Source organism: Castor canadensis, chromosome 6, assembly GCF_047511655.1.
Source record: "Castor canadensis chromosome 6, mCasCan1.hap1v2, whole genome shotgun sequence".
Lineage (NCBI taxonomy): Eukaryota > Metazoa > Chordata > Mammalia > Rodentia > Castoridae > Castor > Castor canadensis.
In genome coordinates this window covers 120,954,135-120,981,611 of record NC_133391.1, presented here as the reverse complement: position 1 = coordinate 120,981,611, position 27,477 = coordinate 120,954,135, and the positions used below count along the sequence as shown (strand labels likewise).

The window sequence follows — 27,477 nt, the reverse complement described above, 5'->3', positions numbered from 1 at the left end:
ATGCAGATAGGAACAGAAGACCTAGAAGTTTTCCGTGCTGCACAATTTATGCTAGCTCATTACCTCCTGCTAGACTCCAAGGCTTTGTAACGGAAATTGGCTCTGATTTCTGAGATGGGCATTACATCATCGCTTCTTTTAGAACATTATGTCATCCCTGCTGAGACGCATTATCTAGGGTTGGCTCAGCAGTAGCGATTTTTGTGGGCCGACTGCAGTGTTCCCAAAGAACTGCTGGGAACCACAGACTGAAATCTGAAACATTTATCTTCTAAAAACCTGAAAAGGGGGAAAGATGTTCACGACAGACCCCATTTATTTTCCTTAACCCTCTGCTGTCTTGGCTCTTTGTAAATCACATTGCTGCAAATGGCAATGAATGATGAGTTGAGTCCACGCAGGACAGATCACTGTGAGGTAACTGACATCAAGGATACTGCTCCCCATGGAAGGCTGATGTACCTGACATCTGCCGTGATTAAATCTCAAAGGATACTATGAAATGCTTTAAAGGAACCACCTGGCACTCTCACATTGCCACCATAGAACACCCTGCCTAATTCTTGGATTATTTCAGAGAACAATGTGTGAATGAAACTACATGCACATATATATACTAGCTTATCCTCCTGACCATGTTGTAGCCACAAAAACAAATCTAGAAGATTTGTACTAGAATTAATTTTTATTCTGGGAACTGAGTTGATATTATCTCTTCTTACTTCAACCATGAAATTAGAAGCCTAATTTATATCTCTCCATCCTAAGCAGGATTAGAAACAATCAAACAGAAGGAATAGAAAGATACTTTTAGGATAAAGAAAAGATATCCCCAAATCCCAAAGCATCCCAATACCTCTCTCATCACAACAGCATAATTATGGGGTGGGGGGAGTCTAAGTACTGAAAGAAAATGGGAAACATTCAACCATGACTAAACTATAATCCCCTGCTTATACACCATCTAATGAGGTTCACTGGGTGGGGAAGAAGTGCTGGGAGAAACCCTAAAAGAGTATATGACACTCCTTTCTCCTATCCACCTGTGCCTTTTTCATCAGCTAATTTTAATAGTGAGTACTTTTATGCTCTCGTTTATTTCTGTGGCTCTTAAATGGTAGCTGCATCGAAGCAAACAACCTCCTAATTAATCTGGAGGCAAGTAAAGCTAACATTTGGCCAGGATCCTTCTTTCCATTTCTACCCTCAATGATTTTTCATCATATTCTATCCTAGCATAATACAAGGTCATAAAGCAAGATGGCAGGCTTCAATCTTTTATGCAGTTCAGGGCAAGGCCACGTACACAGCACAAGCATTCTGGAGGAGGTTGGGACTCTGACCTCACACTCAGGATGTAAAAGTTACCTTGATGACATCCAGCCATCAATTAATATCTCCATCTTTAGCACCTCTTCTCATATTTTATATCTGTTGCCATTTGAATTTATCACTTATAAGGGGACAGTGTGAGGATTGATGGTATGAGACACAGAGGGCTCCACGGCTTTCAGATGGATAGTGTTCTATAAAACAGCATTAAACAGCTAAAAGCATTTGCAAAGATCCCCTTACCCTTTTCCTTCCTTTCCTTTGTCCCTTCATCTCCACCCCTTTGCCCTAGCTCTTGGAATTTTATGATCTAGAGGCTAAAATGCTTTAAATCTTAATAACTACATGTGCCATTCGGGATACTGAAAGGAAACTATATATACTCTACTCAACTTGTTCCAAGCTTTTACTGCTGCCAAAGTAATTGCTGCACGATTTAAAAATTCCACTGAAAAAGCAAGTAGCCTTCAACACATTAAGCTGATTTTCATGTAAGTTATAAAATATTAAATAACCATAACTTCTATCAATAGTGAAGTTACCTGGCCCTATCATTCACTTTCTCTTTGCAGAAGGCAAGAAGATTCACAAGCCCGAAGGATGCATGTCTGTCTATAGATTTTGACTAGCCAGCTACCAACTCTAAAAACACACTAGGGGAGGGATTGAGTATGGCTTCTCCCCTTTTCTCTAGTGGCCTGTGTGTCTCAGTAGCTGTGCCCAATCCTGCAAAAAGGGCTTTCAGGCTGCCCAAGAGCCCTTAATTGACTATGAAACAGAGCTGCTGTTCTCCTGGCCCCAGGAAGGAAAAAGACTGGCCATGAGACCCTATAGAAGAAGCTCTTCCTGCTACCTCGCCACAGGGAAGAGGAAAGAAAGCCCAGGATCTGCTTGTAGTTTCTAAGAATAAGTACATAATTCACAGGCCAGATTGCACATGAGATATTAACTGTTCCCAAGTGGATGTCCCAAAATAAAGGTGGAGAGCAGAGGTGGCCAGATCAGAACGGAGAAATCATGCACCCAGCTCACTTGCTCCAGCTGTTACAGTAAAAGGAAGGCTTAGAGTGAGGTGGGAATTCTGACCTGGCTTCAGCCAGCTGCCTTGGCACTACGCTTAGGAGCTTGGCAGAAGGAGAACAAAACAACATGGACCTTTCAGACTCTCCCGGACAGAGGGCACATGGAGACTTGCCATGGCCTCCCTTGCCCCTGCCTGCTTGCCCAGGACACTTGATGCACGGAAAAATAAACATTTGTTTTAGCCCTGAAAGCCTTGATATGCTGTCTAACAGCAATGCCAGGACACCAGCTGTCCTCTCCACTTGCTTTTGTGGGTACCCCCCAGACCCTCATTGCCAATCTTCTGGAGGTTTGCGGCATTTGCTAGGCTGCAGAGCCTTTCCCACTTCTCAGAGAAAGCCCTTAACAATGCACTTTCAGCTCTGTCTCCTCAAGAGAAATCGAAAAATTCTGTAAATGGAAGCATGTTATGGAGAAGTAGAGCACAAAAACATCAGGACCACAATTCAGACCCATAAAGGTTATAGAGAAGTCCATTTTATCCAGTTTTGGAGGAAAGCACACAGGTTCCCTTACAATGCAAGTCCAGACTATGTCTAGGTAGGACCCTTCCTAACTTCTAGGAAGTTTGCATTCCATTCACCTCTATTCCTGATCCAGGCTGAGCACCTGCCTTTCTTCTAAGCCTTTTTCCTTTTTAGAGGTCAGGTTTCTACTTTATTTTCTCCACCCTGACCTGAAAGTTGGCTCTTGTTTACCCCTTAACAAAAGTATTATCTCATTAACTCTGAACAATGAAACTAGACAGGATTCATTTACTCATTCAATAAATATCTATTGCAACTATATGGCAACTATCATAGGAAGAGTTGTAGGGATGGATCAGATATAAGTTCAGCCTTTCAGGAACAGGAGGAGCCTCAGAAAAGCTGAATTAATAAATATGTAGCTAGCTTCATACCCAAATTCTTCCTCTTATTCCTCAATACACAGCTAGACACACTTCCCAACTTTTTCTACAGTTAAGCATGGCCATGAGCCTGAGTCCTAGCCAGTAAAAACCAGATGCCAATGACATGTACCATGTCCAGGTCCAGCCTATGGGATCCTGCATGCTCTTTTCTCCTTCTGGCTGGCTGGGATGGGCATTGTTACCAGCATTTGGAAGTCATATGAAAATAGCAAAACCTCTAATGGCTCAGATCCCTGAATCCCCACTTGAAAGAAAGCTGTCACTGTGGTCCTTTCAACCTTCAGGATTGGTCTAAGAGCAAGAAATAGACTAGATGCTGTGGGAATCTCTCGCAGATTGGGTCTATTTAGAAGAACAGACAAATTACTCTAGTAAATATTAACAATGAGACAGGGTACCTTAAATTCTTGAGATGATTATTGAAATAGAAGGATATTCACTGTATATAGTAGAGTAGAATACTTTGGAAAACTGTTATTATAGTGTGATCTCATTTTTAAAAGAATGTATGTACATATGCACACAAAAAGTTCTAGAAGAACTTTAGCAAAAGTATGAGTGTTTCTCTTTTGGTGTAGTAAAGTAAGTATAGCTTACCTACATGCTCTGATATGCCAATGACGAATGTTCTGTAATCTTACAAGGAAAAAATGAAAGGCTATGTTTCAAAACAAAAGGGAACCTTGAAATGTATATCCAAAGGCGTAGCATCTCAAAGTGGATGAAGAGTTCCTGAGGAGAATTAGGAAAGTTTTCTCAAACAAATCATCTATTAATGGCCCTTCTGCCACTGAAAAATCTATAGATTAGTTACAACCTGAAAAACAGATCAGTTCAATTATACAACACACCTGGTTGCCAGCCTTTTCATATGGAGGCCTCATCAATGAAAATCAATTGTCAGAAGGTAGAAGACATAATATTTCTTACCTGTGCAAAGAAAAGACCAAGAAACTAGGCTCTAACAGGTTATTTGTGGTAAAAGAATAAAGAGAAGGATGGTATTTGGGGTTGAGGCAGAAAAAGTAGCATACTTATACATTTTTCTTAAACTTTTGAGTATTTTTGTATATGCACTCACCATCTATTCAAAAAGTTCTTGCAGGCACTTTTGTTCTTTTTTAATGATACATTTGGATCTTCATTAGTTTAATGACAGTCTTACTGACTAGAGAAAGTTAAACTGATGAAATTTTAACTGAGAGCTAATTCTTTGTGTTGTAGAAGGAAAGGTATTTGCTGTGTAGGATCTTTTGTAAACATTAATGAAGAGATTATTTTTTATGTGTCTAAGAGTCAGATTCTAAGCAAATAAAATCATTTCAAAATTTTTAGGTAGATGCCCACAAAACCATAGATTCAATTGGTCATTTCAGCAAAGGTGCCCCCTTTTATTTGGGAAGAGCCTCAATATGTTCTTCCCACACACTGAAGGACAAGGGGTGGTCAAAAAAGAGCCACCTCTACTCTCCTCCACAGTTTCTGATTCTTATATAGTAAGAATTCTTACTATATTGCAAAACGTAGGGTATCAAAGTCCCAAATTCCCTTTCCTCTGCAACAAAGGCCTGGGAATGGGACTGGCCTAAGAGAGGAGCAGGCCACCAACTGTCCACTATAGGCTGAGGTCCCTATGAAACAGACTCTGAGATGACAATTTACCTATAGATGGCTTAATAGGAAGGACTCAGGAAGAGGGTAAAGAAGCAGAACTAGGCCAAAGAAGAGTTCTACTGTAATAGTCACAACAAAGGAGTCACAGGATCCCACAGGGGACCCTGGAGCTGGGATGATCCTTCAGTTTTGTCCCAAGTTGGGCTAAAGGCACCAAGACTTTATGTACCCTATTCTGGCCTAGAACAAACAGCTCCCTTCAGGCAATTCTATGGGACATGAGCAGGAAGCACTCCCAGGAGCTGAGGGGACAAGGGTCCAGGATCAACGGACATGCAACAGTGTTTACTACAGAAATTTCTCCTAATCCCTCAACTCTCAGAGTACTTTTCACCAGGAAGTTTCTCTCTCCCTTAGGCAACTCAAACTATCCCTTCATGTTCTCACTACTTTGTACATATCTACACCACCACCCACCTCAGTCCCTGTAAGTTACACTAGTTTTCCATGCTCATATCCCAGCAAGACTGGAGGAGTCTTGAAAACACAGCCAGGTCTTTCATCTTTGTGTCCCTGATACATAGGAAGTATTGGATTAAATGTTTGTTGAGTGTTCAGTGTGGGAAGAAAACAGAACTGGCAGTGTTAACACTGGCTGGGAACAACAGATACACTCTAATAAACTAGTGTGGAGGGGTCGGGGCAAGACCTAGAGACATAGAGAGAGGAAAGGTATTTGTAGCCAGCCATGTGTGAGAAAAATATGGTCTTTGTACCAACTTTGGCATCCATCATCCCAGCTTCAGAAGCTTGACAGAATGAAGAATATATTAGAAGCTCTTATATTGACAGGAAAATTGTTTTTAGGGTCCAACAACCAGAAACTCTATCATGGGTAACTGTAAGAAAGGAACAGGCAGAGGCTATTCATGAAATCAGATAGTGGATCTGAGCAAGTAGATTGGTGATTCTGTGTATAGTATATTCGAATCTTGGCCAAGAGGAGGTGCTGCAGATGAATAACATATTCATAATTTTTCTGGAAGATGCTGATCAATTAAGGTGCTAATAAAGAGATGAGTAGTGATGCTGCATGACTTAAGAGGGCTGAAGCTTAACAGAGCTCCAGGTAACAGAGAGAAGGCAAAAAGGAGCTTTGGGCCATCCTGGAACTCCCTTGGAAAGGGAAAGTAGAAATGTGGCTGCCATCTTTCTTTGCCTCTCATCGCATACTTGTCCTCATTTCATATTCCTATCCTTAAACAGAAATATGAATGGAACCAGCCCAAGCTACATGAAAAGTAATTATACCTCAGTCATACACTAAGCAAGTAACTTTTTTTTCAGAACCCCCAATTCAAATATAATATGGTTGAGTAATGAAGCAAAATTATTTAAGGTATTGTAAACAAGCAAACCAAGTTTTGTTTTAATCAAAATGAATTTTAAGGTTTATCTTTCTTTATTTTCAGATCTTACTGTCTCATTGGACCAGAGAACTGTTGGTGGAAGGAAGAAAAAACATTATATTTTCTCAGGAAATGCCAATGGGCCACAGATCTTAATCTGCTCCAGCAGGAGTGGAGGCTGGGGTTTATCCAAGCATACAGAGTATATATACTGTCTCCCATTTCCTTCTGCTTACAAACCAATGATCCTCCTCAAACAGGGTTCAGAAGTAGCTGTTGCCAGTATCCAAGAGGAAGCTTGCCCAGCCAAGCAACCGCTCCGCCCACCCAAAAGCCTGATTATGCTTCCATTTGAATGTAGGAGTCAGACTCTAAATATATCCCTGAGAGCAGCCTCCACCATCATCCCTTAATTTGTAGCTTCTCCCCTTCCAAAATAATGAAATGAAGTGGGTAGTCTCTGGACTTTTCCCTTGGAAAGCAGTGTGAGGAATGAGATACACTAGAGCAACCCTCTGCTTAGGGTGGGAAGGGGTGGAGAACAGCAGCTCTCCACCAAAAGCAGCCTGAAGCCCACCCACTCCCACCTCCCTCATTGGGTCTCTCGCAAAGTAGATGGTCCCTGAAGTTGGCCAGTGGTCTCAGAGCATGCTTGATCTCAGGAAAACCCTCAGGAATGTGCCTTCCCCCTTTCCCTGACCCAGGGCTCCCACTATAAAATTCTGAATTTTGCTGGATTGGGTGCACCTTCTCCATGCTTCACTATACTCTGTTCCCAACTGTGATAGCCAACCAACATCTGCTTAGATGTCAGTTTCTCTCACTAACCCTGACATCCCCAAAGGCAATCCTGTGCTTTTCCTCATCCATGGACCTGGCACATAGATGCCCAATCAATGCTGAATGAATGAATGAGAAATTGCTTCAGTGCTGTGTTTGGTAGACAGAAAGACAAATGATGGAACATACAGAGTGAGGAGCTTGACTACAGCTCTTTGACTCAGGCTACGATCCTGGAACTCCACACAAAACTCTGAGAACTCCTAGTCAGAACATGATAGTGACATGGCTCCTGCATGCTCACCCACCCTGCCCCAAATAAATCCAGCTGGTGGTGGGATTGCCCAAGAGGGAATCTAGCTCTGACCACCCATGGAACACATGCCACTGTCTAACAAAGTCCAAGGTTGGCATCCCTTCTCTCTGCATTCCCCAGCCTGGTGAGGAAGTCTGAGCAGGAGGCTGTCATTGCAGCTCCCATAGTGCCACTGGCCATTCATCCCAGATGTGAGGAGGCCTGGAGTCCTAGGAAGTCTGTTGGTAGGTACAGGACACAAATGTTTCCTGTGAGCAGATAGGCTATTCTCCCCCTGGGCAAAGTCTAAGGGGTCACGAGTCTTGGAGTGGAAGGTAGTTGGTTTTGTGGAAATGTCATTTCATTGGCTCTGCCTTATTTCCCAGCCCAGCAGGGCATTATTATCAAACAGAGACCAGTAGGCTTCCCAGGCATTGGAAATACAGGCAGGTCTCCTCTAACTAGGAAGAGAGAGGAACTAGTACCAAGGTACCTAAAGGGACAGAGGGATGAAATTAAGCAAAAAAGAAAATCCAGCTGATGTCAAATAATATTTACTATGGCCAAAGGAAGGGCTATCACTTCCCCCTTTGCCCACTGCTTATGGTTTGAATATCTCCCCAAAGCTATGTGTTGGAAACTCAGTCCCCAAATTTACATGTTAACGATATTTGGAGGTAGGACCTTTGGGAGGTGATTAGGATTAGATGACATCATGAGAGATAGTTCTCTTGCTCTGTCTCACCATGTGATGTCCCCCTTGATGTTAGGATGCAGCCAGAAGGCGCTCACCAGATGTGAGTTCTTTGTTCTTGGACTTCCAGCCTCCAGAACTGTGAATCAAATAAACTTCTGTTCTTTATAAATTAACCAGGTATTTAATGATAGCAAGACTGAGCCCACTGCGTTGGGCCATCCTCCCACTAAGCCTCCTTGGCATACAAGGATCTCACTGGCCCTTCCCATTTCATACAGAACAGCTCTCCAGTCTTTCATTCTGGCTTCTGTCAGGTGAAATGGATGGCCGAGAAACAAAAGAATTTGCACTTTACAAAGTCTGAGGCCTAAGGCTTTCTGGCAACACCAGCCACTCCATTTTGCTTTCCTGACTAATTTCAATTAAATTAGTTCATATTGGAACACACAAACACAAAATAAGTTTGGGTTCCTTCATTGTTTCACCTTTTAATCACAATGAAATATACAATTACATTTCTATCATCATATTAGTGAAAACTACCCTGGTTACACATTGATGGAAGCTCCCCCATCTGAGACAAAGGAGAGCAGGACCTTAATATTTCTTGAATCAGCCCTACGTGCCTGCCATAAAGTGCTACTACATTTTATTTAACTTCACTTGATTTTCCCAACCGCCCAATAAAATATGTCTTTCTTCCACATATGAAGAAACCAAAATTCAGAGAAGTTAATTGACTCACCTTCAGCAAACAAATGGAGGGTCTGTCACTTCCTGTTCACCTGCAGCTTTCAGCCCTGGCAGCAGAGTGGAAACACCTAGAGAGCTTTGGAAAACTGTAAGAATTCAAGTCCTATTCATTCCCAGAGAGTCGGATTTCTTCAGTCAGAAATGGTCCCCAATTTGGGGGGAAGAAGATCACTAGACTATACAATGTTAGAATGGAAGGCACATAGATCCAGGGTGAAGGGTGAGGGGGTTACTGCTTTATCATTTTCATCTCTTTGCTCCAACTCTGGGAAGTCAAAACATGTGAATGCTGCTTAGCTAAGTGATTCCAGTGAGTCCTAGCTAGGGTGGAAAAATCAGCATGACAACCATTTTTGTTGCTCATAAACGCTTTTTAGACTTTCTGTAATTGATACTATGTCTCCTAGGTAACTGGGACTATTTTCAATAAATTGAAAAGAACTAAGCATGGTGGATGGCAGCACTTACATTGAAACTTTCATATCCTGTACTTGACAACTCTTGTGATGGGTCTGGAGAGAACTTGCCTCTGTTTCCCCAGACAATGCAGCAGGAAGAAAGGAAGGAAGCACTGAGCAGTCTCACAGGGAAAATGTGAGTCAAGTACCAGTGTTTAGGAAGTGCTCTAGATTCCTTGAGTAACAGGGGAGCATCAGGACCTAATGGTATTGCTTGTTTTCACACTAGTCCCAGATTAACTGCTCCCCCCCTTCAGCCTCACTCTCTGCCTCACAAATTACACTTTGTGCCCATCTGAGTTACTCTCCCTGTCCTGGGAGGGAACAAAGCAAGGGCTTAGCTTTCCCAGTGAAGAGGCAAGGCTGTGTGAATGAATCCTACCAGAACATTTCTTCTCATGGCAGACTCCTTTGATCTGGAATCCACAGGCTGCTAATTCCTTGGCATCTGTTTAACATAGACCAAGGAACTAAATTTTTTAAAAAATGCTACAGTCAGGTACAAGCTGTTCATACTGGGAAGATTCCTTTTATGAAACACAATTAATTTTCAAAAAATTAGGCAATCAAGGCCCCAAGCTAACAGGTAAGAAGAATCACCACCTTATAACTGCACCTCTCACCCCTTAGTGTCATTTCCCCCTTGCTCTTCAATTTCAGCACAAAATCAGTTGCTTTTCATAAATGAAGTCATTCTTCCCTTGGGGTGTTACTTCCTGAACAAAGAATATGATAATAACCAGCTTCTCACAACCACATGAGAGCCTTGGAATATACCTGACTTTATTGCAGGCTGCTGATTTTTTTCTTTATTGCAGGGAAGCAATTATTGAATGTGTTTGACCTTGAGAATATATAGCTATAGCTATAAGTTCAAAATCAGATAATTTATATATTTGTCCTATTTCAATTATAGAATCTAAGAATGTTGAGTGGGAGGGCAGGTTAGAGATGTAATTCATGTCTCTCATTTTGAGAAGAAACTATAAAATTCACTAAGTGAACAATCAAAGGTCAGTCAGGATGCCCAAAGTCCAGCCTTGGGTCTCCTCTTTTCTCTACCCATGCTCCCTCTCTAGAAATCTCCTCCAGCTCCATGAGTTTAAATGCCATCCACATATCGCTAAGTCTTATCCCAGATCTCTCTACAGAACTGTTGCCTTTCTGCCCCAAGCTTCTCCCCGCACTATTCCCTGGCCCAAACCAATACACTGCACCAGTATTCCATAGATGCTCATCCAAAAGCTCCCCATCATTTACCGCTTCATTTCTCACATACCACATATCTAAGGTGCCGTTAGCCTTAGATTTGTTTAGAACTATCTCCATTTGCAAAAATAAATCACCAATGAAACCTTTTTTTTTTATATAATCTTCACTACTACCACTTAACTTTACCCTATAGTCACTATAGTGCCTATTTTATTTCAGTAGCTCTGAACTGGTCTCTGTGTTTTCATTCTTTTCAGTACATTACCATGTAAAATTGGGCTTCCTAAGCAATACACACATCATCTCACACCCCTCATTGATTAAAACCCATTAAGTTTAAAATACAACCTAAACTCCTTACCATGCCTCCCTGACTTTGCATAGTCTGACCCCACCAATCCCTCCACCTCACCCCCTTCACTTTCTCCTTTCATGTCAAACCAGCTACACTTGCCATCCTCATTCCTTGAACAGACCAGTCTGTCCTGGTTCTGGCTTTGCATAGTACCTATTTTTTGCTCCCCTCAGATCTTTGCATGGCTATCATAGCCTCATTACTCAGACCTCAGCTCAGAGAGCTATCACTGGTTAAAGCAACCCCAAGTACTCTCTTTCTCATTCCTACCTTCTTCATAGCACCAATCTCTCTGTGGCTGACACTATTGCACTTCTTTGTTTGCATGCATATTGCCTATCCCTCCTATAGACAGTAAACGCTTAGAAAGCAAATCTTGTTCTACCACATCCCTCACTCCTGAGAAATACCAGACTCACCAGCACTCAAAAAACTGACTGATGCTAAGCAATAAAAACAGAACCGGAAGTAGAATCTATGCTTTCCAACTCACATTCCAGTGCTAATCCAGGCTTGTTCTTTGTTTCACGAGAAACAGAGATCCATCCAAGCTAGTTCAATAAGGGGAATTCTTGTGACAATACATATGGAGTGAAAAGGGTGCAATGTCTCTGAAATCCAATAATAGAAGACATATTAGGGCTGAGCCCCACAGAGATCAAAGCTGTGGACTCAAAATAGGCCTGGAGAACTCTCTCTAAGAGATGTCCTTCTAGTCTGCCATTGATACTATTAGCAGACTGTGTATATCAGCTTCTTTCTATCCTGCTCCAGAAGCATGAGCTCATTGTTTGGTGGATATTTATTGAAAGTCAATGTGCTAAGCCATGATCACTCTGCTTGTCCATCATCTCTGCTCATCTATTTAATCTTACACATGAATTTGGTTTTAATGTACCTATTGTCCTTCTTCATGATGTTTTTGCTTAAATTCTCTCTGCTAGCTGGATAATTCATCCTAGGACTCTGGTTTATATTCCCAAGATGAAATCTAAGTGGACCATTTCATCCTTTAAACCTGGTCAGACATTATAGGCCACAAAAAGCCTATGAACTGGTAGCCCTTGGGTCAATTACTTTTCTTGTTGCAGTGACAGAATACCTGAAAGAAACAACTCAAGGGAGGAAAGATTTATTTTGACTCATGGTTTCACAGGTTCAGTCCACGGTTGCTTGGTCCCACATGCTTGGGCAGAACATCACAGCAGCAGGAGTCTGTAGTAGTCAGTACACAAGTGTTTGGGGAGTGCCTGACGAGTTTGGTATTTTTTAGGAGTGAGGAATATGGTGGAACATGATTTTCTCTCTAAGTATTTACAGTCTGTAGGAGAGATAGACAATGTGCCTGTAATCAAAGAAGTAAAATTATGTCAGCCACAGATAGGTGCTATGAAGAAGGTGGGAATAAGAAAAGAGAGTGACTTGGGGATTGCTTTAGCAAGGCAGACAGGAAGCAGAGAGAGGATTACAGGAAGGGGCCAGGGTAAGATATAGCCCCAAGGATATGCCCTCCTGTGACCTACTTCCTCCAACTAAGTCCCGCCTTCTACTTTTTTTTAATTTTATTATTCATATATGCATACAAGGCTTGGGTCATTTCTCCTCCCTGCCCCCACCCCCTCCCTTACCACCCACTCCACCCCCTCCCTCTTCCCCTACCCCCTCAATACCCAGCAGAAACTATTTTGCCCTTATTTCTAATTTTGTTGTAGAGAGAGTATAAGCCATAATAGGAAGGAACAAGGGTTTTTGCTGGTTGAGATAAGGATAGCTATACAGGGCATTGACTCACATTAATTTCCTGTGCGTGTGTGTTACCTTCTAGGTTAATTCTTTTTGATCTAACCTTTTCTCTAGTTCCTGGTCCCCTTTTCCTATTGGCCTCAGTTGCTTTTAAGGTATCTGCTTCAGTTTCTCTGCGTTAAGGGCAACAAATGCTAGCTAGTTTTTTAGGTGTCTTACCTATCCTCACCCCTCCCTTGTGTGCTAAAGCTTTTATCATGTGCTCAAAGTCCAATCCCATTGTTGTGTTTGCCCTTGATCTAATGTCCACATATGAGGGAGAACATACAATTTTTGGTCTTTTGGGCCAGGCTTACCTCACTCAGAATGATGTTCTCCAATTCCATCCATTTACCAGCAAATGATAACATTTCATTCTTCTTCATAGCTGCATAAAATTCCATTGTGTATAGATACCACATTTTCTTAATCCATTCGTCAGTGCTGGGGCATCTTGGCTGTTTCCATAACTTGGCTATTGTGAATAGTGCCGCAATAAACATGGGTGTGCAGGTGCCTCTGGAGTAACCTGTGTCACAGTCTTTTGGGTATATCCCCAAGAATGGTATTGCTGGATCAAATGGTAGAGCAATGTTTAGCTTTTTAAGTAGCCTCCAAATTTTTTTCCAGAGTGGTTGTACTAGTTTACATTCCCACCAACAGTGTAAGAGGGTTCCTTTTCCCCCCGAATCCTTGTCAACACCTGTTGTTAGTGGTGTTGCTAATGATGGCTATTCTAACAGGGGTGAAGTGGAATCTTAGTGTGGTTTTTATTTGCATTTCCTTTATTGCTAGAGATGGTGAGCATTTTTTCATGTGTTTTTTGGCCATTTGAATTTCTTCTTTTGAGAAAGTTCTGTTTAGTTCACTTGCCCATTTCTTTATTGGTTCATTAGTTTTGGGAGAATTTAGTTTTTTAAGTTCCCTATATATTCTGGTTATCAGTCCTTTGTCTGATGTATAGTTGGCAAATATTTTCTCCCACTCTGTGGGTGTTCTCTTCAGTTTAGAGACCATCTCTTTTGATGAACAGAAGCTTTTTAGCTTTATGAGGTCCCATTTATCTATGCTATCTCTTAGTTGCTGTGCTGCTGGGGTTTCATTGAGAAAGTTATTACCTATACCTACTAACTCCAGAATATTTCCTACTCTTTCCTGTATCAACTTTAGAGTTTGTGGTCTGAAATTAAGATCCTTGATCCATTTTGAGTTAATCTTGGTATAGGGTGATATACATGGATCTAGTTTCAGTTTTTTGATCACCTTCTACTTTTTAAGACCTCCCAATAATGCTATCCTATTATGAATTCATCAAGGGATTATTCCATTGATTAGGTCAGAGCTCTCATGGTCCAATCACTCCCCAAAAGCCCATCAGCTGGCAACCAAGCCCCCAATACTTGAAGCTATGGGGAACATTTCATATTCAAACCTTAACAGAATTCAACTCACCCAACCAGCTCTGCTCATATGTGCTGCCCAGCAGGGGCTGCAGGTGTGGCCACTCCAGCCAAAAGGGCAGAGATGCTTGTACCTCTAGGATAAACTTTAATGCAGAGAAGAAGTGGAAAGAGATACATCTGGACATTTCAGTTACAATCTTGCTATACAATATTTGCTGAACTCAGTGAGCAGTTTGGCATCACTGAAGGTTTCATAGCAGAAAAGTGACATGACCAGTGCTTCGATTTGGTAAAATTAGTTTTTTTAGAAAGGTATGGAATGGATTGGAAAAGGAAGAGACTGGATGAGAAGGTGCAAGACATCAAAGCACTAAGCCATGAGGATTCAAATTAGTGCATGAACAATGCAACAGGAAGGTGGCATGGCTGGGAGAGACAATGACTGGCAGGAATTGAAATGTCATACTAATTCCTCAAGACTTGACCAACTCCTATGATATTATCGAGGTCCTCCTGTGTATTGGCTGCTATGCTAAAGGTATTGCAACATTCTCACATTTAGCCTTGAAAACAATCCTGTAATATGATAGGTATATGCATTGTATGGATGAGGAAACTTTGGACCAGAACACTGAATAGTTTTCTCAAGATCATCAACCAAAAATTGCCAAGTTCATATCAAAAAGCCTCCAAACCACAAAATCTAATCCTGAGGGGATACTGAAGTGAGTGAGCCCCTAAAAATTATATTGACGTTAGTAAGACAGACAGAGGCAAGTTCAGTCTCAGGAAGGGGCAGGGATCAGCAGGGAAGCTGGCAGAAAGAATAAAGTACTGAGTTTAGCCTGGTATATCACGGACTTAGGGTAACGAAGGGGCATCTAGTTGGAGTCATCTATGAAACAGAAATATGAAGGTGAAGGTCAGGAGAGTTCAGAGTTGGGGCTGTTGAGATAAGGCAATGGGAGATAATTCTAAAGTCTTAAAATGAGGTGGGGAGACAGGGAAGGTGATCAACTATACCAGTTGGCCTAGAACTGTCAGTTTTAGAAAGGAAGTCCCAAGAAACCCTTATTTCTGGAAAACTGGAATAGCCAGTCATGTGAAAAGAGGATATACAAGGACAGGGTATGGGGACCAAGCAAGGAAATGAGGGAACATTTATACCAAAGGGGAAAAAAGGAAAGGAATTTGTATGGTTAGAAAGGCAGAGGCAACCAGGACATGACAGCTTCCTCTCCTTGCTCTGAGCTTGGGACTTGGAATTAGCTGGAAGGTGTTGAAGGGAGAAGTCTCCATCAGAGAGGGCTGTATGGAAAGTAGAACCATCAGGTAAAACTTGTAGTTCCATGAAGGCCAGGCAAGGAAAGAAATTTTGTGGAAAGTCCGGAGAACCCCAAGGCAATTGGAAGGTGCCAATGGTTATACCTGCAAGAAGACCTGAGACTGAAGAAGGTCTGGGGAGACCCTCTCTTCCAGGCAGGGGAGAGACTGCAGGAGGATTTTTGTTTCTAAATGGGATGAGGAAAGATTACAATACGTATGGGGATGGAGCCAGATGTCACTTTTGGCCTTGAATCTTGTCCCCATCATTCAATAGCTGCAAACTCTTGAGAAAATCTCTTCCCCTCTCTGAGACTCAATATATTCCCCTATAAAATAAAGACAGTTATATCCATGACCTCATAGGCTTAGGTAGGAATTAGAGGCAGTATATCTAGAGTGGCCAACACAAAGCAGGCTCTCAATAAAAGGAGTTATTATATGGTTATTGATTTGATTATTATTATTGAGAGGTTAGTCAGACACATCAGAAGAAATTAGCAGGGTAGAATTCTGTTATTAAAGGGGTTTCTGTCACCACGTTTCTGCTTAAATATTACTAGGTTGACATGAAACATCACGCTGATCATTTCTTGGAAGCTCAGTGTAAGGGCTGGGCAGTATTACAGGTCCAACTTTCGAGTTCAAGTGATCTCATCATTAGATTTCAACCACCTGGCTATGCATGGGGAGGGTAGCTCTGCTTCCTGCATACTGCACACCCTGGAGCTAAGTGCCTCGAGCTGAAAGAGCTGCTAGCAAAGGAATCCACTTGGCAGAAAGTAATCCACCTTGGTAGCAGGTGGTAAAAACTCCATGAAGTTAGTGAGAACACCCAGAAGCCAAGAATCCAGGCTTTAAATATTAATTTGACTTCAGAAAGTGAGAGCTAGTTTTTACCCACTAGCTGAAAAGCACCTCAGTTCTTACTTGTTATTTTTAAGCAAAAATGTTTTGTTTTGATTTTGATAGCCCTGTTCTCCTTCCTACAAGGGAGAGGACTGGTTTGAGCAAACTCCATGGGTCCTGTCTCTTCTAAGTGTGGGAGCAGAGAGGCAGTCAGCTATCATTCCACTCATGCCTTCCCCAGGTCACCATGCTGGAGGCCAGCTTCAGAATGATATTAAATGCCTTAGTTCAAGATTAGCCTCTCTGAAACTAAAGCAGATACCTTAAAAGCAGCTGAGGCCAATAGGAAAAGGGGACCAGGAACTAGAGAAAAGGTGAGATCAAAAAGAATTAACCTAGAAGGTAACACACACGCACAGGAAATTAATGTGAGTCAACTCCCTGTATAGCTATCCTTATCTCAACCAGCAAAAACCCTTGTTCCTTCCTATTATGGCTTATACTCTCTCTACAACAAAATTAGAAATAAGGGCAAAATAGTTTCTGCTGGGTATTGAGGGGGTGGTGGGGAGAGGGAGGGGACACAGAGTGGGTGGTAAGGGAGGGGGTGGGGGCAGGGAGGAGAGATGACCCAAGCCTTGTATGCACATATGAATTAAAAAAAAAAGATTAGCCTCTCTGTAGAGCAAAGTGGAAAAGTTCCATGAGTCAAATTACTGCTCAGAACACAGCAATCCATTGCTATTTCCGTTCTATCAGGTTTCTACTGGAAACATACAACATACAGAGGCCACCCCTCCCCAGGCCACCAAAAACCTATGTTCTGATGCCATCTGGTGCAATCCTGCCCTACAGATGCAGTAAAGGCAGCAAAGTAGCTTGGTACCTATTCCAGTCTAGTCAAGCTGCTATAATAAAAATATCATAAACAAGTAACTTAAAACCACAGGGATTTGTCACATTTCTGGAGCCTGGAAAGTCCAAGAGCTAGTGAGGGCCCACTTAACAGGTTCATGGATATCTGTTTTGTACCTGTGCCCTTACATGGTGAAAAAGGTGAAGCTGCTCTAAGGTGTCTTTTATAAGGGCACTAATCCCATTCATAAGGGCTCCACCCCCCCATGACCTAACCACCTGCCAGTGCCCCACTTCCAAATACACTCACATTGAAGATTAGGTTTCGACATTCAGTCTACAGCAGCACTCCAAATTTTTCTCTCTCACTTTCAGAGCAGGACCCATCTGAGTAAGGACGATGTTAGTTTCATTCTAATCAAGGTTTTGGAAGAGGATCAGAGAAAGATTCTTCTCAGAAAAGGAGTCTGAAGGAAAAAGTTGGCAAAATTCCAGGAAGCATAGGCGTTTGAAAAAAAATTTAACAACACGAATCTGTTCACTAGCAGGAAAGAAAATATGCTGCATTTTCAACTAGGAGGGTAACAGTGCATAACTTAGGGTAGGGTTAACATTTACTTCACAGTCCACGTGAGTGGCACCCCCTGGAGTTGTGTAGTGTACAACCTGCACATCCAAACTTGGAAAGATCTGGTTCATGGTATCTAAACCAGAAAAAGTACCCACAATCATACCCAATAGGTACAGAAGCTTTAGGTTATAGGAAGATTTAAGTTGTGATGGACAGTTCTATAGAAAATTCTTAATTCACACAAAATTCAAACTTCCCACAGAAACATACCCTAAATTATAAGTAGGGAGGTCGTGAAGATCAGCTAGACCATGCCTTCATTTGCAGATGAAGCCCCTGAAGGTCAGAGACATGTGTCTTGGCCAAGGTTAACAGGTCTATGCTAAAGAAGTGACATGGACTCCTGCTTCCCATAGATGCTCAAAAGGGGCCACTTGGCTGCAAATGGCATTCAGTCCACCCAGACCCCAAACTGAGTCTCATTCATCATTGACCCTTCATTGAGCACCTTCTAAATGCTGACCCTTGAGAACACAAAATCCCTTCAAAGGCCCTCACCCATGAAGCAACAACAGGACAGAGCTTCATGTCAATCACACGCAACCTTTGGCCCAGGAAATGAAGATGTTGCTAGAAACATTTCTAGGCACAAAAGCAACATACTCCTTCTTGAGCCATGAATGGTTATGGATTGTGAAACAAATCCCTTATCTGCACATTTTTTAAATGTGTTATGTCCCCATTGGAGTTGACTAACTTAAGCTGCCTTAGCTTCTTAGTTAAATGTTTACTCATTAATATATTTAAAAGCTATATTATTTGCACAATAGATTTGGACTACTGAATAATTATTATTTATGTAAAATCAGACTGTCCAAGGGGGGGAAAAAACAAAAACAAAACTGATGGCCATTTGCAGGGAGAATGAGAAACTTACAGGTGACTGAAGTTGGCCTTTTAAATTTTATTTTTAACACAGTCATTTACACTTTCTACAGACAGGAGTGTTATGTGTGTTTGAATGTGTGTGGTATGAGAGAGGTGGGAGGGGAGAGAAGTCTTTACCAAAACCCAATGCAATTAAACTGTTTTATGGACAAGCTCTCTGCCAAATTTCTTACTGAAATCAAAGACACCTTTGAGTGCATTGCCCAAGAGCAGGGCAAAGGCACCTGTAGTCACGTCTGTTTCTCATTTTGTGCTCATGTAACTCAGATGCCCTGTGGATTAAGTGAAATCTGCTCCCAAGTTGAAATTGTGTCCACCACATGTCAGCTCAGCTGGAGTTTGGAAACAGGAGCTCAGAGGGTGCCATTCAAACACATGGCTCTGGTTTTCCCTGAGTGTAACTTGAACAAGAGAGTCAGGTTCTGAGGCCCAGGTTCCCCCCACTATGTGGTAAGGAAGAGACACTGCAGGACTCTGCCCCACGCCCATATCAGTTCCTACTGAAGCTCTCAAAGGGAAAGTCTTGGAATGGAAAGTGAAGTGCTCAAATCATGCAGTTGACGATTCATTACCTGTACATGAATTTATAGTCATGTCCTGACACAGAGAAAGGAAACCAAGCACAACACATGACCAAACATCCCCAGGCAGCCAATACAGGTGACTTATCTGTGCTGACACCACTTATGACCTACTTGAATGAAAAAAGAACTCCAGAAAGAATTGCAAGAGAAATTGCAGTAGGATAAAATAAGTATTCAGTTCTTATGTGAAGATCTCAAACCAAATCCTTTCCAGTTTTAACCCAAAGAGGCTTCTTAAATACTAGCACTATTCAGGAATTCCCAAGCTCATCTCTTTGATCACATATTAGAATACTAGCTTCTTCTTTGCCTCTTCTTTTGCCCACTGGTTCAACAAACATTTAAGGAGTACTTACTATGTGCTCTGAAGTATCAGCAGTCCTTAAAACAGCGAGGGCTTGGCTTCCATGGAGTTCCTTTCTTGCTGGGGGAGGAGAGATGCTGGCTTTGAACTAGCTTAGTGAATGTGTGTTCCAGATAAAGTCAAGTCTCCATGTGGCATTCCAGATTTACACAGGATAAATCGGGATGTGATAATTTGCTTCAAAAAAAAGATTCAATATTTTACTAAAAAAAAAAATTCACAGAAGGATTCCCTTTAAATCTAAAATGCCTGTAGCCCCACCCCCACACAACCAAGTCATTTTATTTATTCTGAAATTTAGAGTACTTCATTTATTGTTAAAGAGAGTGCCCGCTGCATGGTTAGAGCATCATCCCCTAATAGCCACCATAGACAGCCACTTCTCCTTTGAGGATGAGATTAATGAAGTAAGTGGATTAAGCCATCACACCCATCCCCATCTAAAACCCAGCCTGCCCTGAGATAGCTCAGCAGGCGACAGGAGTCTCAGTGAGTGCACAATGGGCAGCCTCCACTGAACCTCTGTGTACCCTCTTCATTTAAGAACCAAATCCAGGGCAAAGAAAATCTGGAGTCAAGAGAGATTTTCTTTTAAGCCTTCTCTAGATTTTTCTCATAGCCAGGAATGAAGGTAAAAGAGAAAAAACAAGCTCAATGAATATGGCTTAAGAAAATGAACATGGTGAGCTGAAGACATCATATTTCTTTCTTAACACTTTCAACTACTTAGACACTTAGTTATCTGTCACCAGAATCTCTCCTTGTGAGCATCAGCAATTTGGCCTATTAGCAATTAGTAAGAACAGTTGCTCCACTGAGCTTTTGTGTGAGAAAATAGAGACCTGCCACACACACACACACACACACACACACAGATGTAAGAAGAAAGGAGAAAGAAATGGAACATTCCTAATCTTAGAAGGGCCCTCCTGTTATTTTGCCTACATTGGGGTTTTTTTGATCAGTGACCACATTTCTCCTCAGGGTCGTTGTACTGCCAAGAAGGTTCCTGGTCCAGCTGCACAGTGGATGGTTGGCATTAAAAAAAATTTTTTTAAAACCAACCCTGCTATACCCTGTTTAGAAAAGTAAGCACCACAGATGAGAAAGCTATCCTATTTAAGGGAAGCAAATTGAAGCCAACCTTGAGAGTTTCCACAGGAGTCATACTGAAGGGCCTCATAGTAATGAGATAAGTTTAGCAAACCCAGGTACAAAAGGGTCTTCAGAAATCAAATGAGTCATTCTTCATTTCAGAGCTTTGACTTAGAACAAAGAATAATGCTTAGTAAGCCAGGTGTGGTGCTGCACACCTTTGTAATCTCAGCACTCAGGAGGCTGAGGCATGAGGATTGTGAGTTCGAGGCTAGTGTGGGCTACATAGCAAGACCATATCTCAAAAAAAATAATTAATTAAAAAGAATCATTTCTGGTGCAGTCTTGTCACTTCAATTAGCCAGAAGGACCAGGAGTAGAAATAAGTTTTTCTCAAGGAGCACAGAAATATACCTACGAATAAAAGAAAACCAGCCTACACATTTGCTTAAGCACGTCCTTCATTTATGCTGCCATTTTCCTGAGTTAATTTATTTAAATGAAAAGAACTAACAGACATTTTCATGGGAAAAAGGTTTCTTCAGCGTACCTAAGTTACTAGCCACTACAAATAGCCTTGAACTCTTGATATCCTGACTACAGATCACATGGAAGAATGAAAAATTACTCACAAAAGTCATAGAAGACTGAAAGTCCATATATTAAAACATAATGCCTTCTTGGGAGTTAACCACACAACAAGTTAAGCCAATGGGTTAACTTGGCTATTTAGAACTGCCTGCCACATACCTGGTGTAGTACATAGCATAGTAATGTAAAACTTTGTATTTCAAGTAACCACTTAGGTCTTAGTGTAAGGTCAGATCTCAAAACAGACACATAAAAATGGAGAAGGTAGACATTTGATGTCAATTTGGTATTTTAATTCCTGAGACCTATCAGATGAATGGTGGGAAGAAGTTTAGAAAGATCTCCTCCACTCATGATAAGAAACATTTGGAATCCAGGCATGGTGGTGCACACCTATAATCTCAGCACTGAGGAAGGTGAGGCAGGAAGATGATGAGTTCCAGGCCAGCCTGGACAGGAGATCCTGTCTCAAAAAAAAAAACAGAAGGAGAGAGGGAGGGAAAGGAGGAGGGATTTGGAACTGCTAATAAGAGTAAGTATAAAAAGATAAGGGGAGGCTTGGGTTTCAAGGAGAACACACAGATGTGTGCTTCAGAAATGTAGATCATTCATTTCGTTTCCTGTGCCTCCACAGGAAATGGACAAGTAGAAGCTGATGATTTAGGTAGCTTTCCTGGGCTTTCCCTGGAAGTCATGTTCAAATCTTGGGCTTAATGCCTCTGAGCCTTGGTCTGTGTTCCCCTATTGTCCTGGCATTGGCTTTCAGAGCCAGCTTTTCAAGACATGAGCATCGAGAACCTCACTCTGAAATTCAAGAGTTATTGCATAGATAGGATTGGGTGTGTTCTGTAATAAAGGAGTGACAGGACTTTCTTTGTAAGCTGTCCCAATGTGGTATTGACATAGAACACTGAGCTTTAGGATATGCTGCTAGGAGATTCTTTTTCTTTTTTATTCTTTTTAAATTATTGTTGTACTGGGTGGAAGGACTTGGAGTGTTTACAAAGGTGCTAAGAAATTCCTGAAAGTGAAATTCTACTATCCAATTTATTCTAATCACCAAAAAATGCTGAAAATCTGTCAATCCTGCTATCCCTATTTATACTATTCCAAGTCTTAGGCCTAACTCAAAAATTCCATAATTCCAGTCATTGGTATTCCTTTCCTCTATCCTTCCAAGAGGGCCTTACATTGGGTGGCCTTGTTCATGACCTCTCTCTCTAAGCCTCTCTCTAGTTCTCTGAATCTCCATCAGAAACAAGAAAGAGCACACTCTTGCTCATGGCCACTTTCACTTTCCTGGAAAACTCTACTTTTGAAAACCTCCATTTTCACAGTGGCCATCATTTTTAAAGACTATGAAATCGTTGCCATCAGTCCCTCTGACCATCCCAGTAAAGAACCCCTGCTTCCAAAACTCCATCAGAAGGGCCTCCCAGCCTCACAGCCTAACGACTGAGCTACATTCCTGCTCTGTAGCTGCCCTGACGTTATTTAAAAATCATTAATGCCTACTTCACAGTTTTATTGGTGTCAATGTCTATAATTTTAAACCTACTTCACACATTTGCCATTATTGCTTAGAGATTTGAGCTGATTGTAAAGATAGTGCTAATTCTGAGGTTTACGTGCTTGATAGTTTTGCTCCTTTTGTCCTAGAATGCTAGTGTGATGTGATATTTCATGAATAACTCTGAAAAATTCAAACCTGCTGAAATTTCACACATAGTGCTAAACAGCTCATCATCTTAAACTTAGATTCAATTTAGCCACATCACAATCAGATTTGACGCTCTAGGCAGAAACCCACAGACAGACCAACTAAACAATATTCCTAGGCTTCTTTATCATACTTCATTAACACCAGGGAAGTGTTCATCTCCTTTTCTAAATCATGCAAACATTTGGAGAATTTAGTTTACGCTGAGAATCACACAGGGTAATCCAGATCTCAAAGGTGATATGTATTAGCTTATATTTGCGCGTTTCTGTGAGGAAACTGGCCACTTTTGTGGAATGGCAGCAGCCTGAGAAGTAGAGTGCTGAAGTCGTGAAAGCTTAGCAAGTGGCCTCCAGACCCTGGGGCTGGCTCAGCCTTCCCACCAATGATGTACACGACCTCGGTAAGGAGAATCTCATGCAGAAGTACCCTGCACATCAGTTCACCCATTTGTTCAATGACAGTGAAGACATCAACTATTTCTTTTACAACTCTAGGGATTTATTTTTTATAACTAGTAGTCATTGTTTTGCATTGGGTCCTGCACTAGGCACTAGGGTAAGTAAATTCATCTCTTGACTTTAAGATGCTCATAACTCCTTGCATATAACTAACTCGAAGGCAGTGAATGGGAAGAGGGAAAGAGAGAGGAGGGGAAAAGTGAGTGCATAGTGTGGGCTGCCAGGAAATATAATTAGCCTGCTCAAGATTTCCACAGCAGATAATGCAAATGCAGCCCACCAGCTCCTGTCACTCTCCAGTTACACCCTCATTTAGAAGACAGGAAGAAACTCTTCTTGAATGGGGGGGTGCTGGTATAGCTCATTGATTGGTGTAGACATGAAAATGACAGTCAAAGCAATGAAAAGCATATACACTTAAAGAAAGATTAGGAAGTAAATATTTCCCCCTTCATCCTCCTTCATCTTCTAATTTCATCAGTGTCTATAATAAAGGTGAGATAGCTCCACACTAATAATATACCCAAAACCAGAAAACCCAACTTGGTAGGCATTTATGGTGTGATCCCATGTGCCCATACCCTTAACTAAGTTTAATAGCTTCAGATGACATTCTAACTTAGGATTTGTTAGTGTATGTAAAGTTTAGGGGATTTCCCTCCCTTCCAGGAAAATTGCATGAAGATATTCATTTTTTGGAATCTTCCATTTTTATACTATATGAGAAAGATCATTTAAACAAAGAATCAATATTACTTGTCACAACAAAACTGTCAATATTCAAAAAAGATTAAACTTAAGGAAAATATATATTCAATAACACTCAAATAAAGTTACACATCCCCAAAGAACTGTTATTTTGAGCCTTTTTCATCCCGTAAGATGTAAAGCAACATAATTAGTGGAAGGAGAAAGAAATCACTTCTCCCCTACAGAATAACAGTCTGACCAGTTTAACCAATGTTGAATTTTCAAGCAGAATAATAGTTACGCTTAGAATGAGTCTTTATTCACCACAGGCAAGAAATGGAGACAACCTAAGTGTCCATCAACCAACGAACGAACAAAGAGAATGTAATACATATACACAATTGAATACTACTCAGTCATTAAAAACAGAATGAAATCCTGTCATTTGCAACAATGTGGATAAAACTGGACATCATTATGTAAATAAAATAAACCAAGAACAGAAAGACAAATACTATATGTTCTCATTTGGACATGAACTACAAAAGAGTTGGTCTCATAAAACTTAAAGCTACCAGAGGCTGGAAGGGGTTGGAGAGAGATTGACCAATGGGCACTAAGTTATAGTTAGATAAGAACAAGGAGTTCTAGTGCATTATTGTGTGATAGGGTGACTAGAATAACCTTACACCCTGCATATTTCAAAAAGCTAGAAGAAATGAGTTTAAATGTTTTAACCATTCAGAAATGATAGTTTGAGGAGAGTGATTTTTAACATGATTTAAACATAACACAATGCACACATGTATCAAAACATCTCATAGCACCCCATAAATATGTATAATTTTCATGTTTTTCTTTATGTTAAAAACATTTATTTAAATTTTTAAAAGACTAAATGTGTCTGAATACCACCATAAAAATGAAAGAAAAAAAATCTGATTTAACTTCCCTCCAATGGAGCAGAGACTTCTTGTATCATACATTAGATACAAAAATCAAAACATAAATTCCAGGTAATGTGTTTCCTGCATGACAAATCAGGCTGTAGATGGAAGGATGCTTTCAAATGGAACTTCTACTTCAATTACACTGATCACCAACTAATGAAAGTTCTCAGAATATGATTAAACTTTCATTTTCATCAGCAAATATCTATAACAGTAGAATAAATCACAAAAAAATAAAGAATAATTAAGACATTGAGCCAATTAAAGTTATTGCTAAAGAACAGTCATGAAGAGAAAATGAATATACATGTCATCTAAGCCAAAAAACCATACCATGAAATGATGAATCCTTTTGCTTTTCAGTCTTCAATTTTAAAAAGAATGATGTCCACTCAAAGAACTTCACAAGTGAGTAATATCAGAAATGCAAAGAGAGGAAAAGGAGTTTGTAGCAACTCTCATTTCCAAAATAACAGTATATAATCTGTTTCTTAAAAAGAATATTTAATAATTTTTTCCAGTGGTAATTTTAATAGAATTGGAGGGTTTTTTTTTAACCAAATTTAGAGTGATACCACTCAATGCCTAAAAATATCTGAAGTCTGCTCAATATTATTAGGTTATGTTACAGACTCTATAAATAAGTATTTAATAGTTTAGTAGGTTGAGGATCAACTATGCAATATACTCTAAACCACATTTGAAAATGCTGTTAGATGAAAAGTATCTCTATGAAAACTGTGTTAAACTGATAGATCATAAAACATGAAAGGAAAATCTAACAGGTTGACATTATGTTTATGTTTTTAAGCTTCTTAAGTAGAAGTACATATACTGTTCTCATGTTTTGAATTCCATCATAGTCAACTCCACAAACTAGCCCCAGATCTTTTTAGACCAACAAATTTTCATAGCAAATATAACTTTAAAACTTTTGTTTTAAAGAAGTAAGTATAATGGCTGTTATTACAACTGATTTTTCTGTTTTAAGCAAAAACATATCGGAACAAGCTTTTAATTATTTAGACTTGTAAGAAAGGTCCAGAGAAGATGAATGCTAAGCTTAAATACCTTAATCAGATCCAAGCTGATGTATGCTTTAATAGTCACAAAAAAAGCCTTCTAACTGCCTCATTCACCTAAGGAAAACTATTACAGCAACCAGGTCAAAGAACAGCTGACCAGTGGTGCAGCTGTAGAGCTGGAGAAAGAGTACTGGTTTCTTCCAATATGTGGCCATCACCAAAGGCTCAAACATAAGCCAAGATGGCCAAAAAAGTCTACGAACAGGCTGACTGTCCCACAGAAAACACCTACAAATTCTGGGCAAAATCCAAAAACAAACCCTTCTACCCCAAAAGAATCAAGAACTAAAAAGACATAAGAGAAGGCAGATTTGGGGTAGGAGGGTAGTTGACACTTGAGAGAAGCAAACAGGGTAGGATTCCAGTTTTCATGGCTTCTAGCATGAGGGCAGGATCTCAAGATGTAGACAGGTTGTGAGTCCAAAGCCCAGTACTACCAAAAAAATAATAATAATGAGAGATGAGAGGAAGGAAGGGAGGGAGGGAGGGAGGGAAAAAAAATACAGTCCTGAGAGGCAAACTCAAAAGGGCCCAGATGATGGAATTATCAGAAAAGGACTTTCAAGCTGCTATTGAAACTGTGCTCAAGGACATAGGTAAAAGTGTGTTTTTAGTAAATACAAAGATAGGAGATGTCAACAGATAGCCAGAAAGCATTAAAAAGAAATAATTGGAAAGATTAAATTATCTAACAAAATCACTGGGCAGGATTAAGAAAAGAAGTGATAGGAGAGAAATCAGTGGCATTAAAGATAAATCAGACATTTTCTAATCTAAAAGAAGAGAGAGAGAACAGATTAAAAAATAAAACAGAGCCCTATGGGACAATATCAAAAGACCAAACATACATACAGGTTACTGGAGTTACAGAAGACACTGAAGAGAAAATAGAACAGAAAAAATATTTGAAAAAGAGCCAAAAATTTGTTTGTTTTGACATAAGTTTGCAGGTTTATGGTGTTTGGGAAATCCCAGTGTAAATGCAAATAAAACCATAGCTAAATACATCATAAACTGCTAACAGCCATAAAAAGAAGAAAGGAAAAATCTTTCAAAAGAATTACATGCAAGGAAACAATGATTTAAATGACAACTGACCTTTTATCCCAAGCAAACCAGAAAATAGCAGAACAATGCATTTAATGTTCTGAAAGAAAAATAATTGTAAACATGGAATTTTAGATTCCATGAAAAGATCCCTCAAGAATTAAGGTAAAATAGACCTGGTGTGGTGGTACATCCCTGTAATTCCAGCTACCCAGAGATAAAGATTGCAAGAATCATAGTTGGAGGCCAGCCCAAGCA

At 40.5% G+C, this 27,477-nt stretch overlaps 1 long non-coding RNA gene across 1 annotated transcript in view; it reads right to left on the bottom strand.

Moving 5' to 3' along the window:
* Window positions 1–27,477, bottom strand: part of LOC141424190 (uncharacterized) — a 401,269-nt gene that overhangs the window by 36,373 nt on the left and 337,419 nt on the right. The window contains exon 4 of the long non-coding RNA XR_012449157.1: window positions 19,573–19,757. This is a non-coding gene — a long non-coding RNA (uncharacterized lncRNA). The remainder of the gene's footprint in view (window positions 1–19,572; window positions 19,758–27,477) is intronic.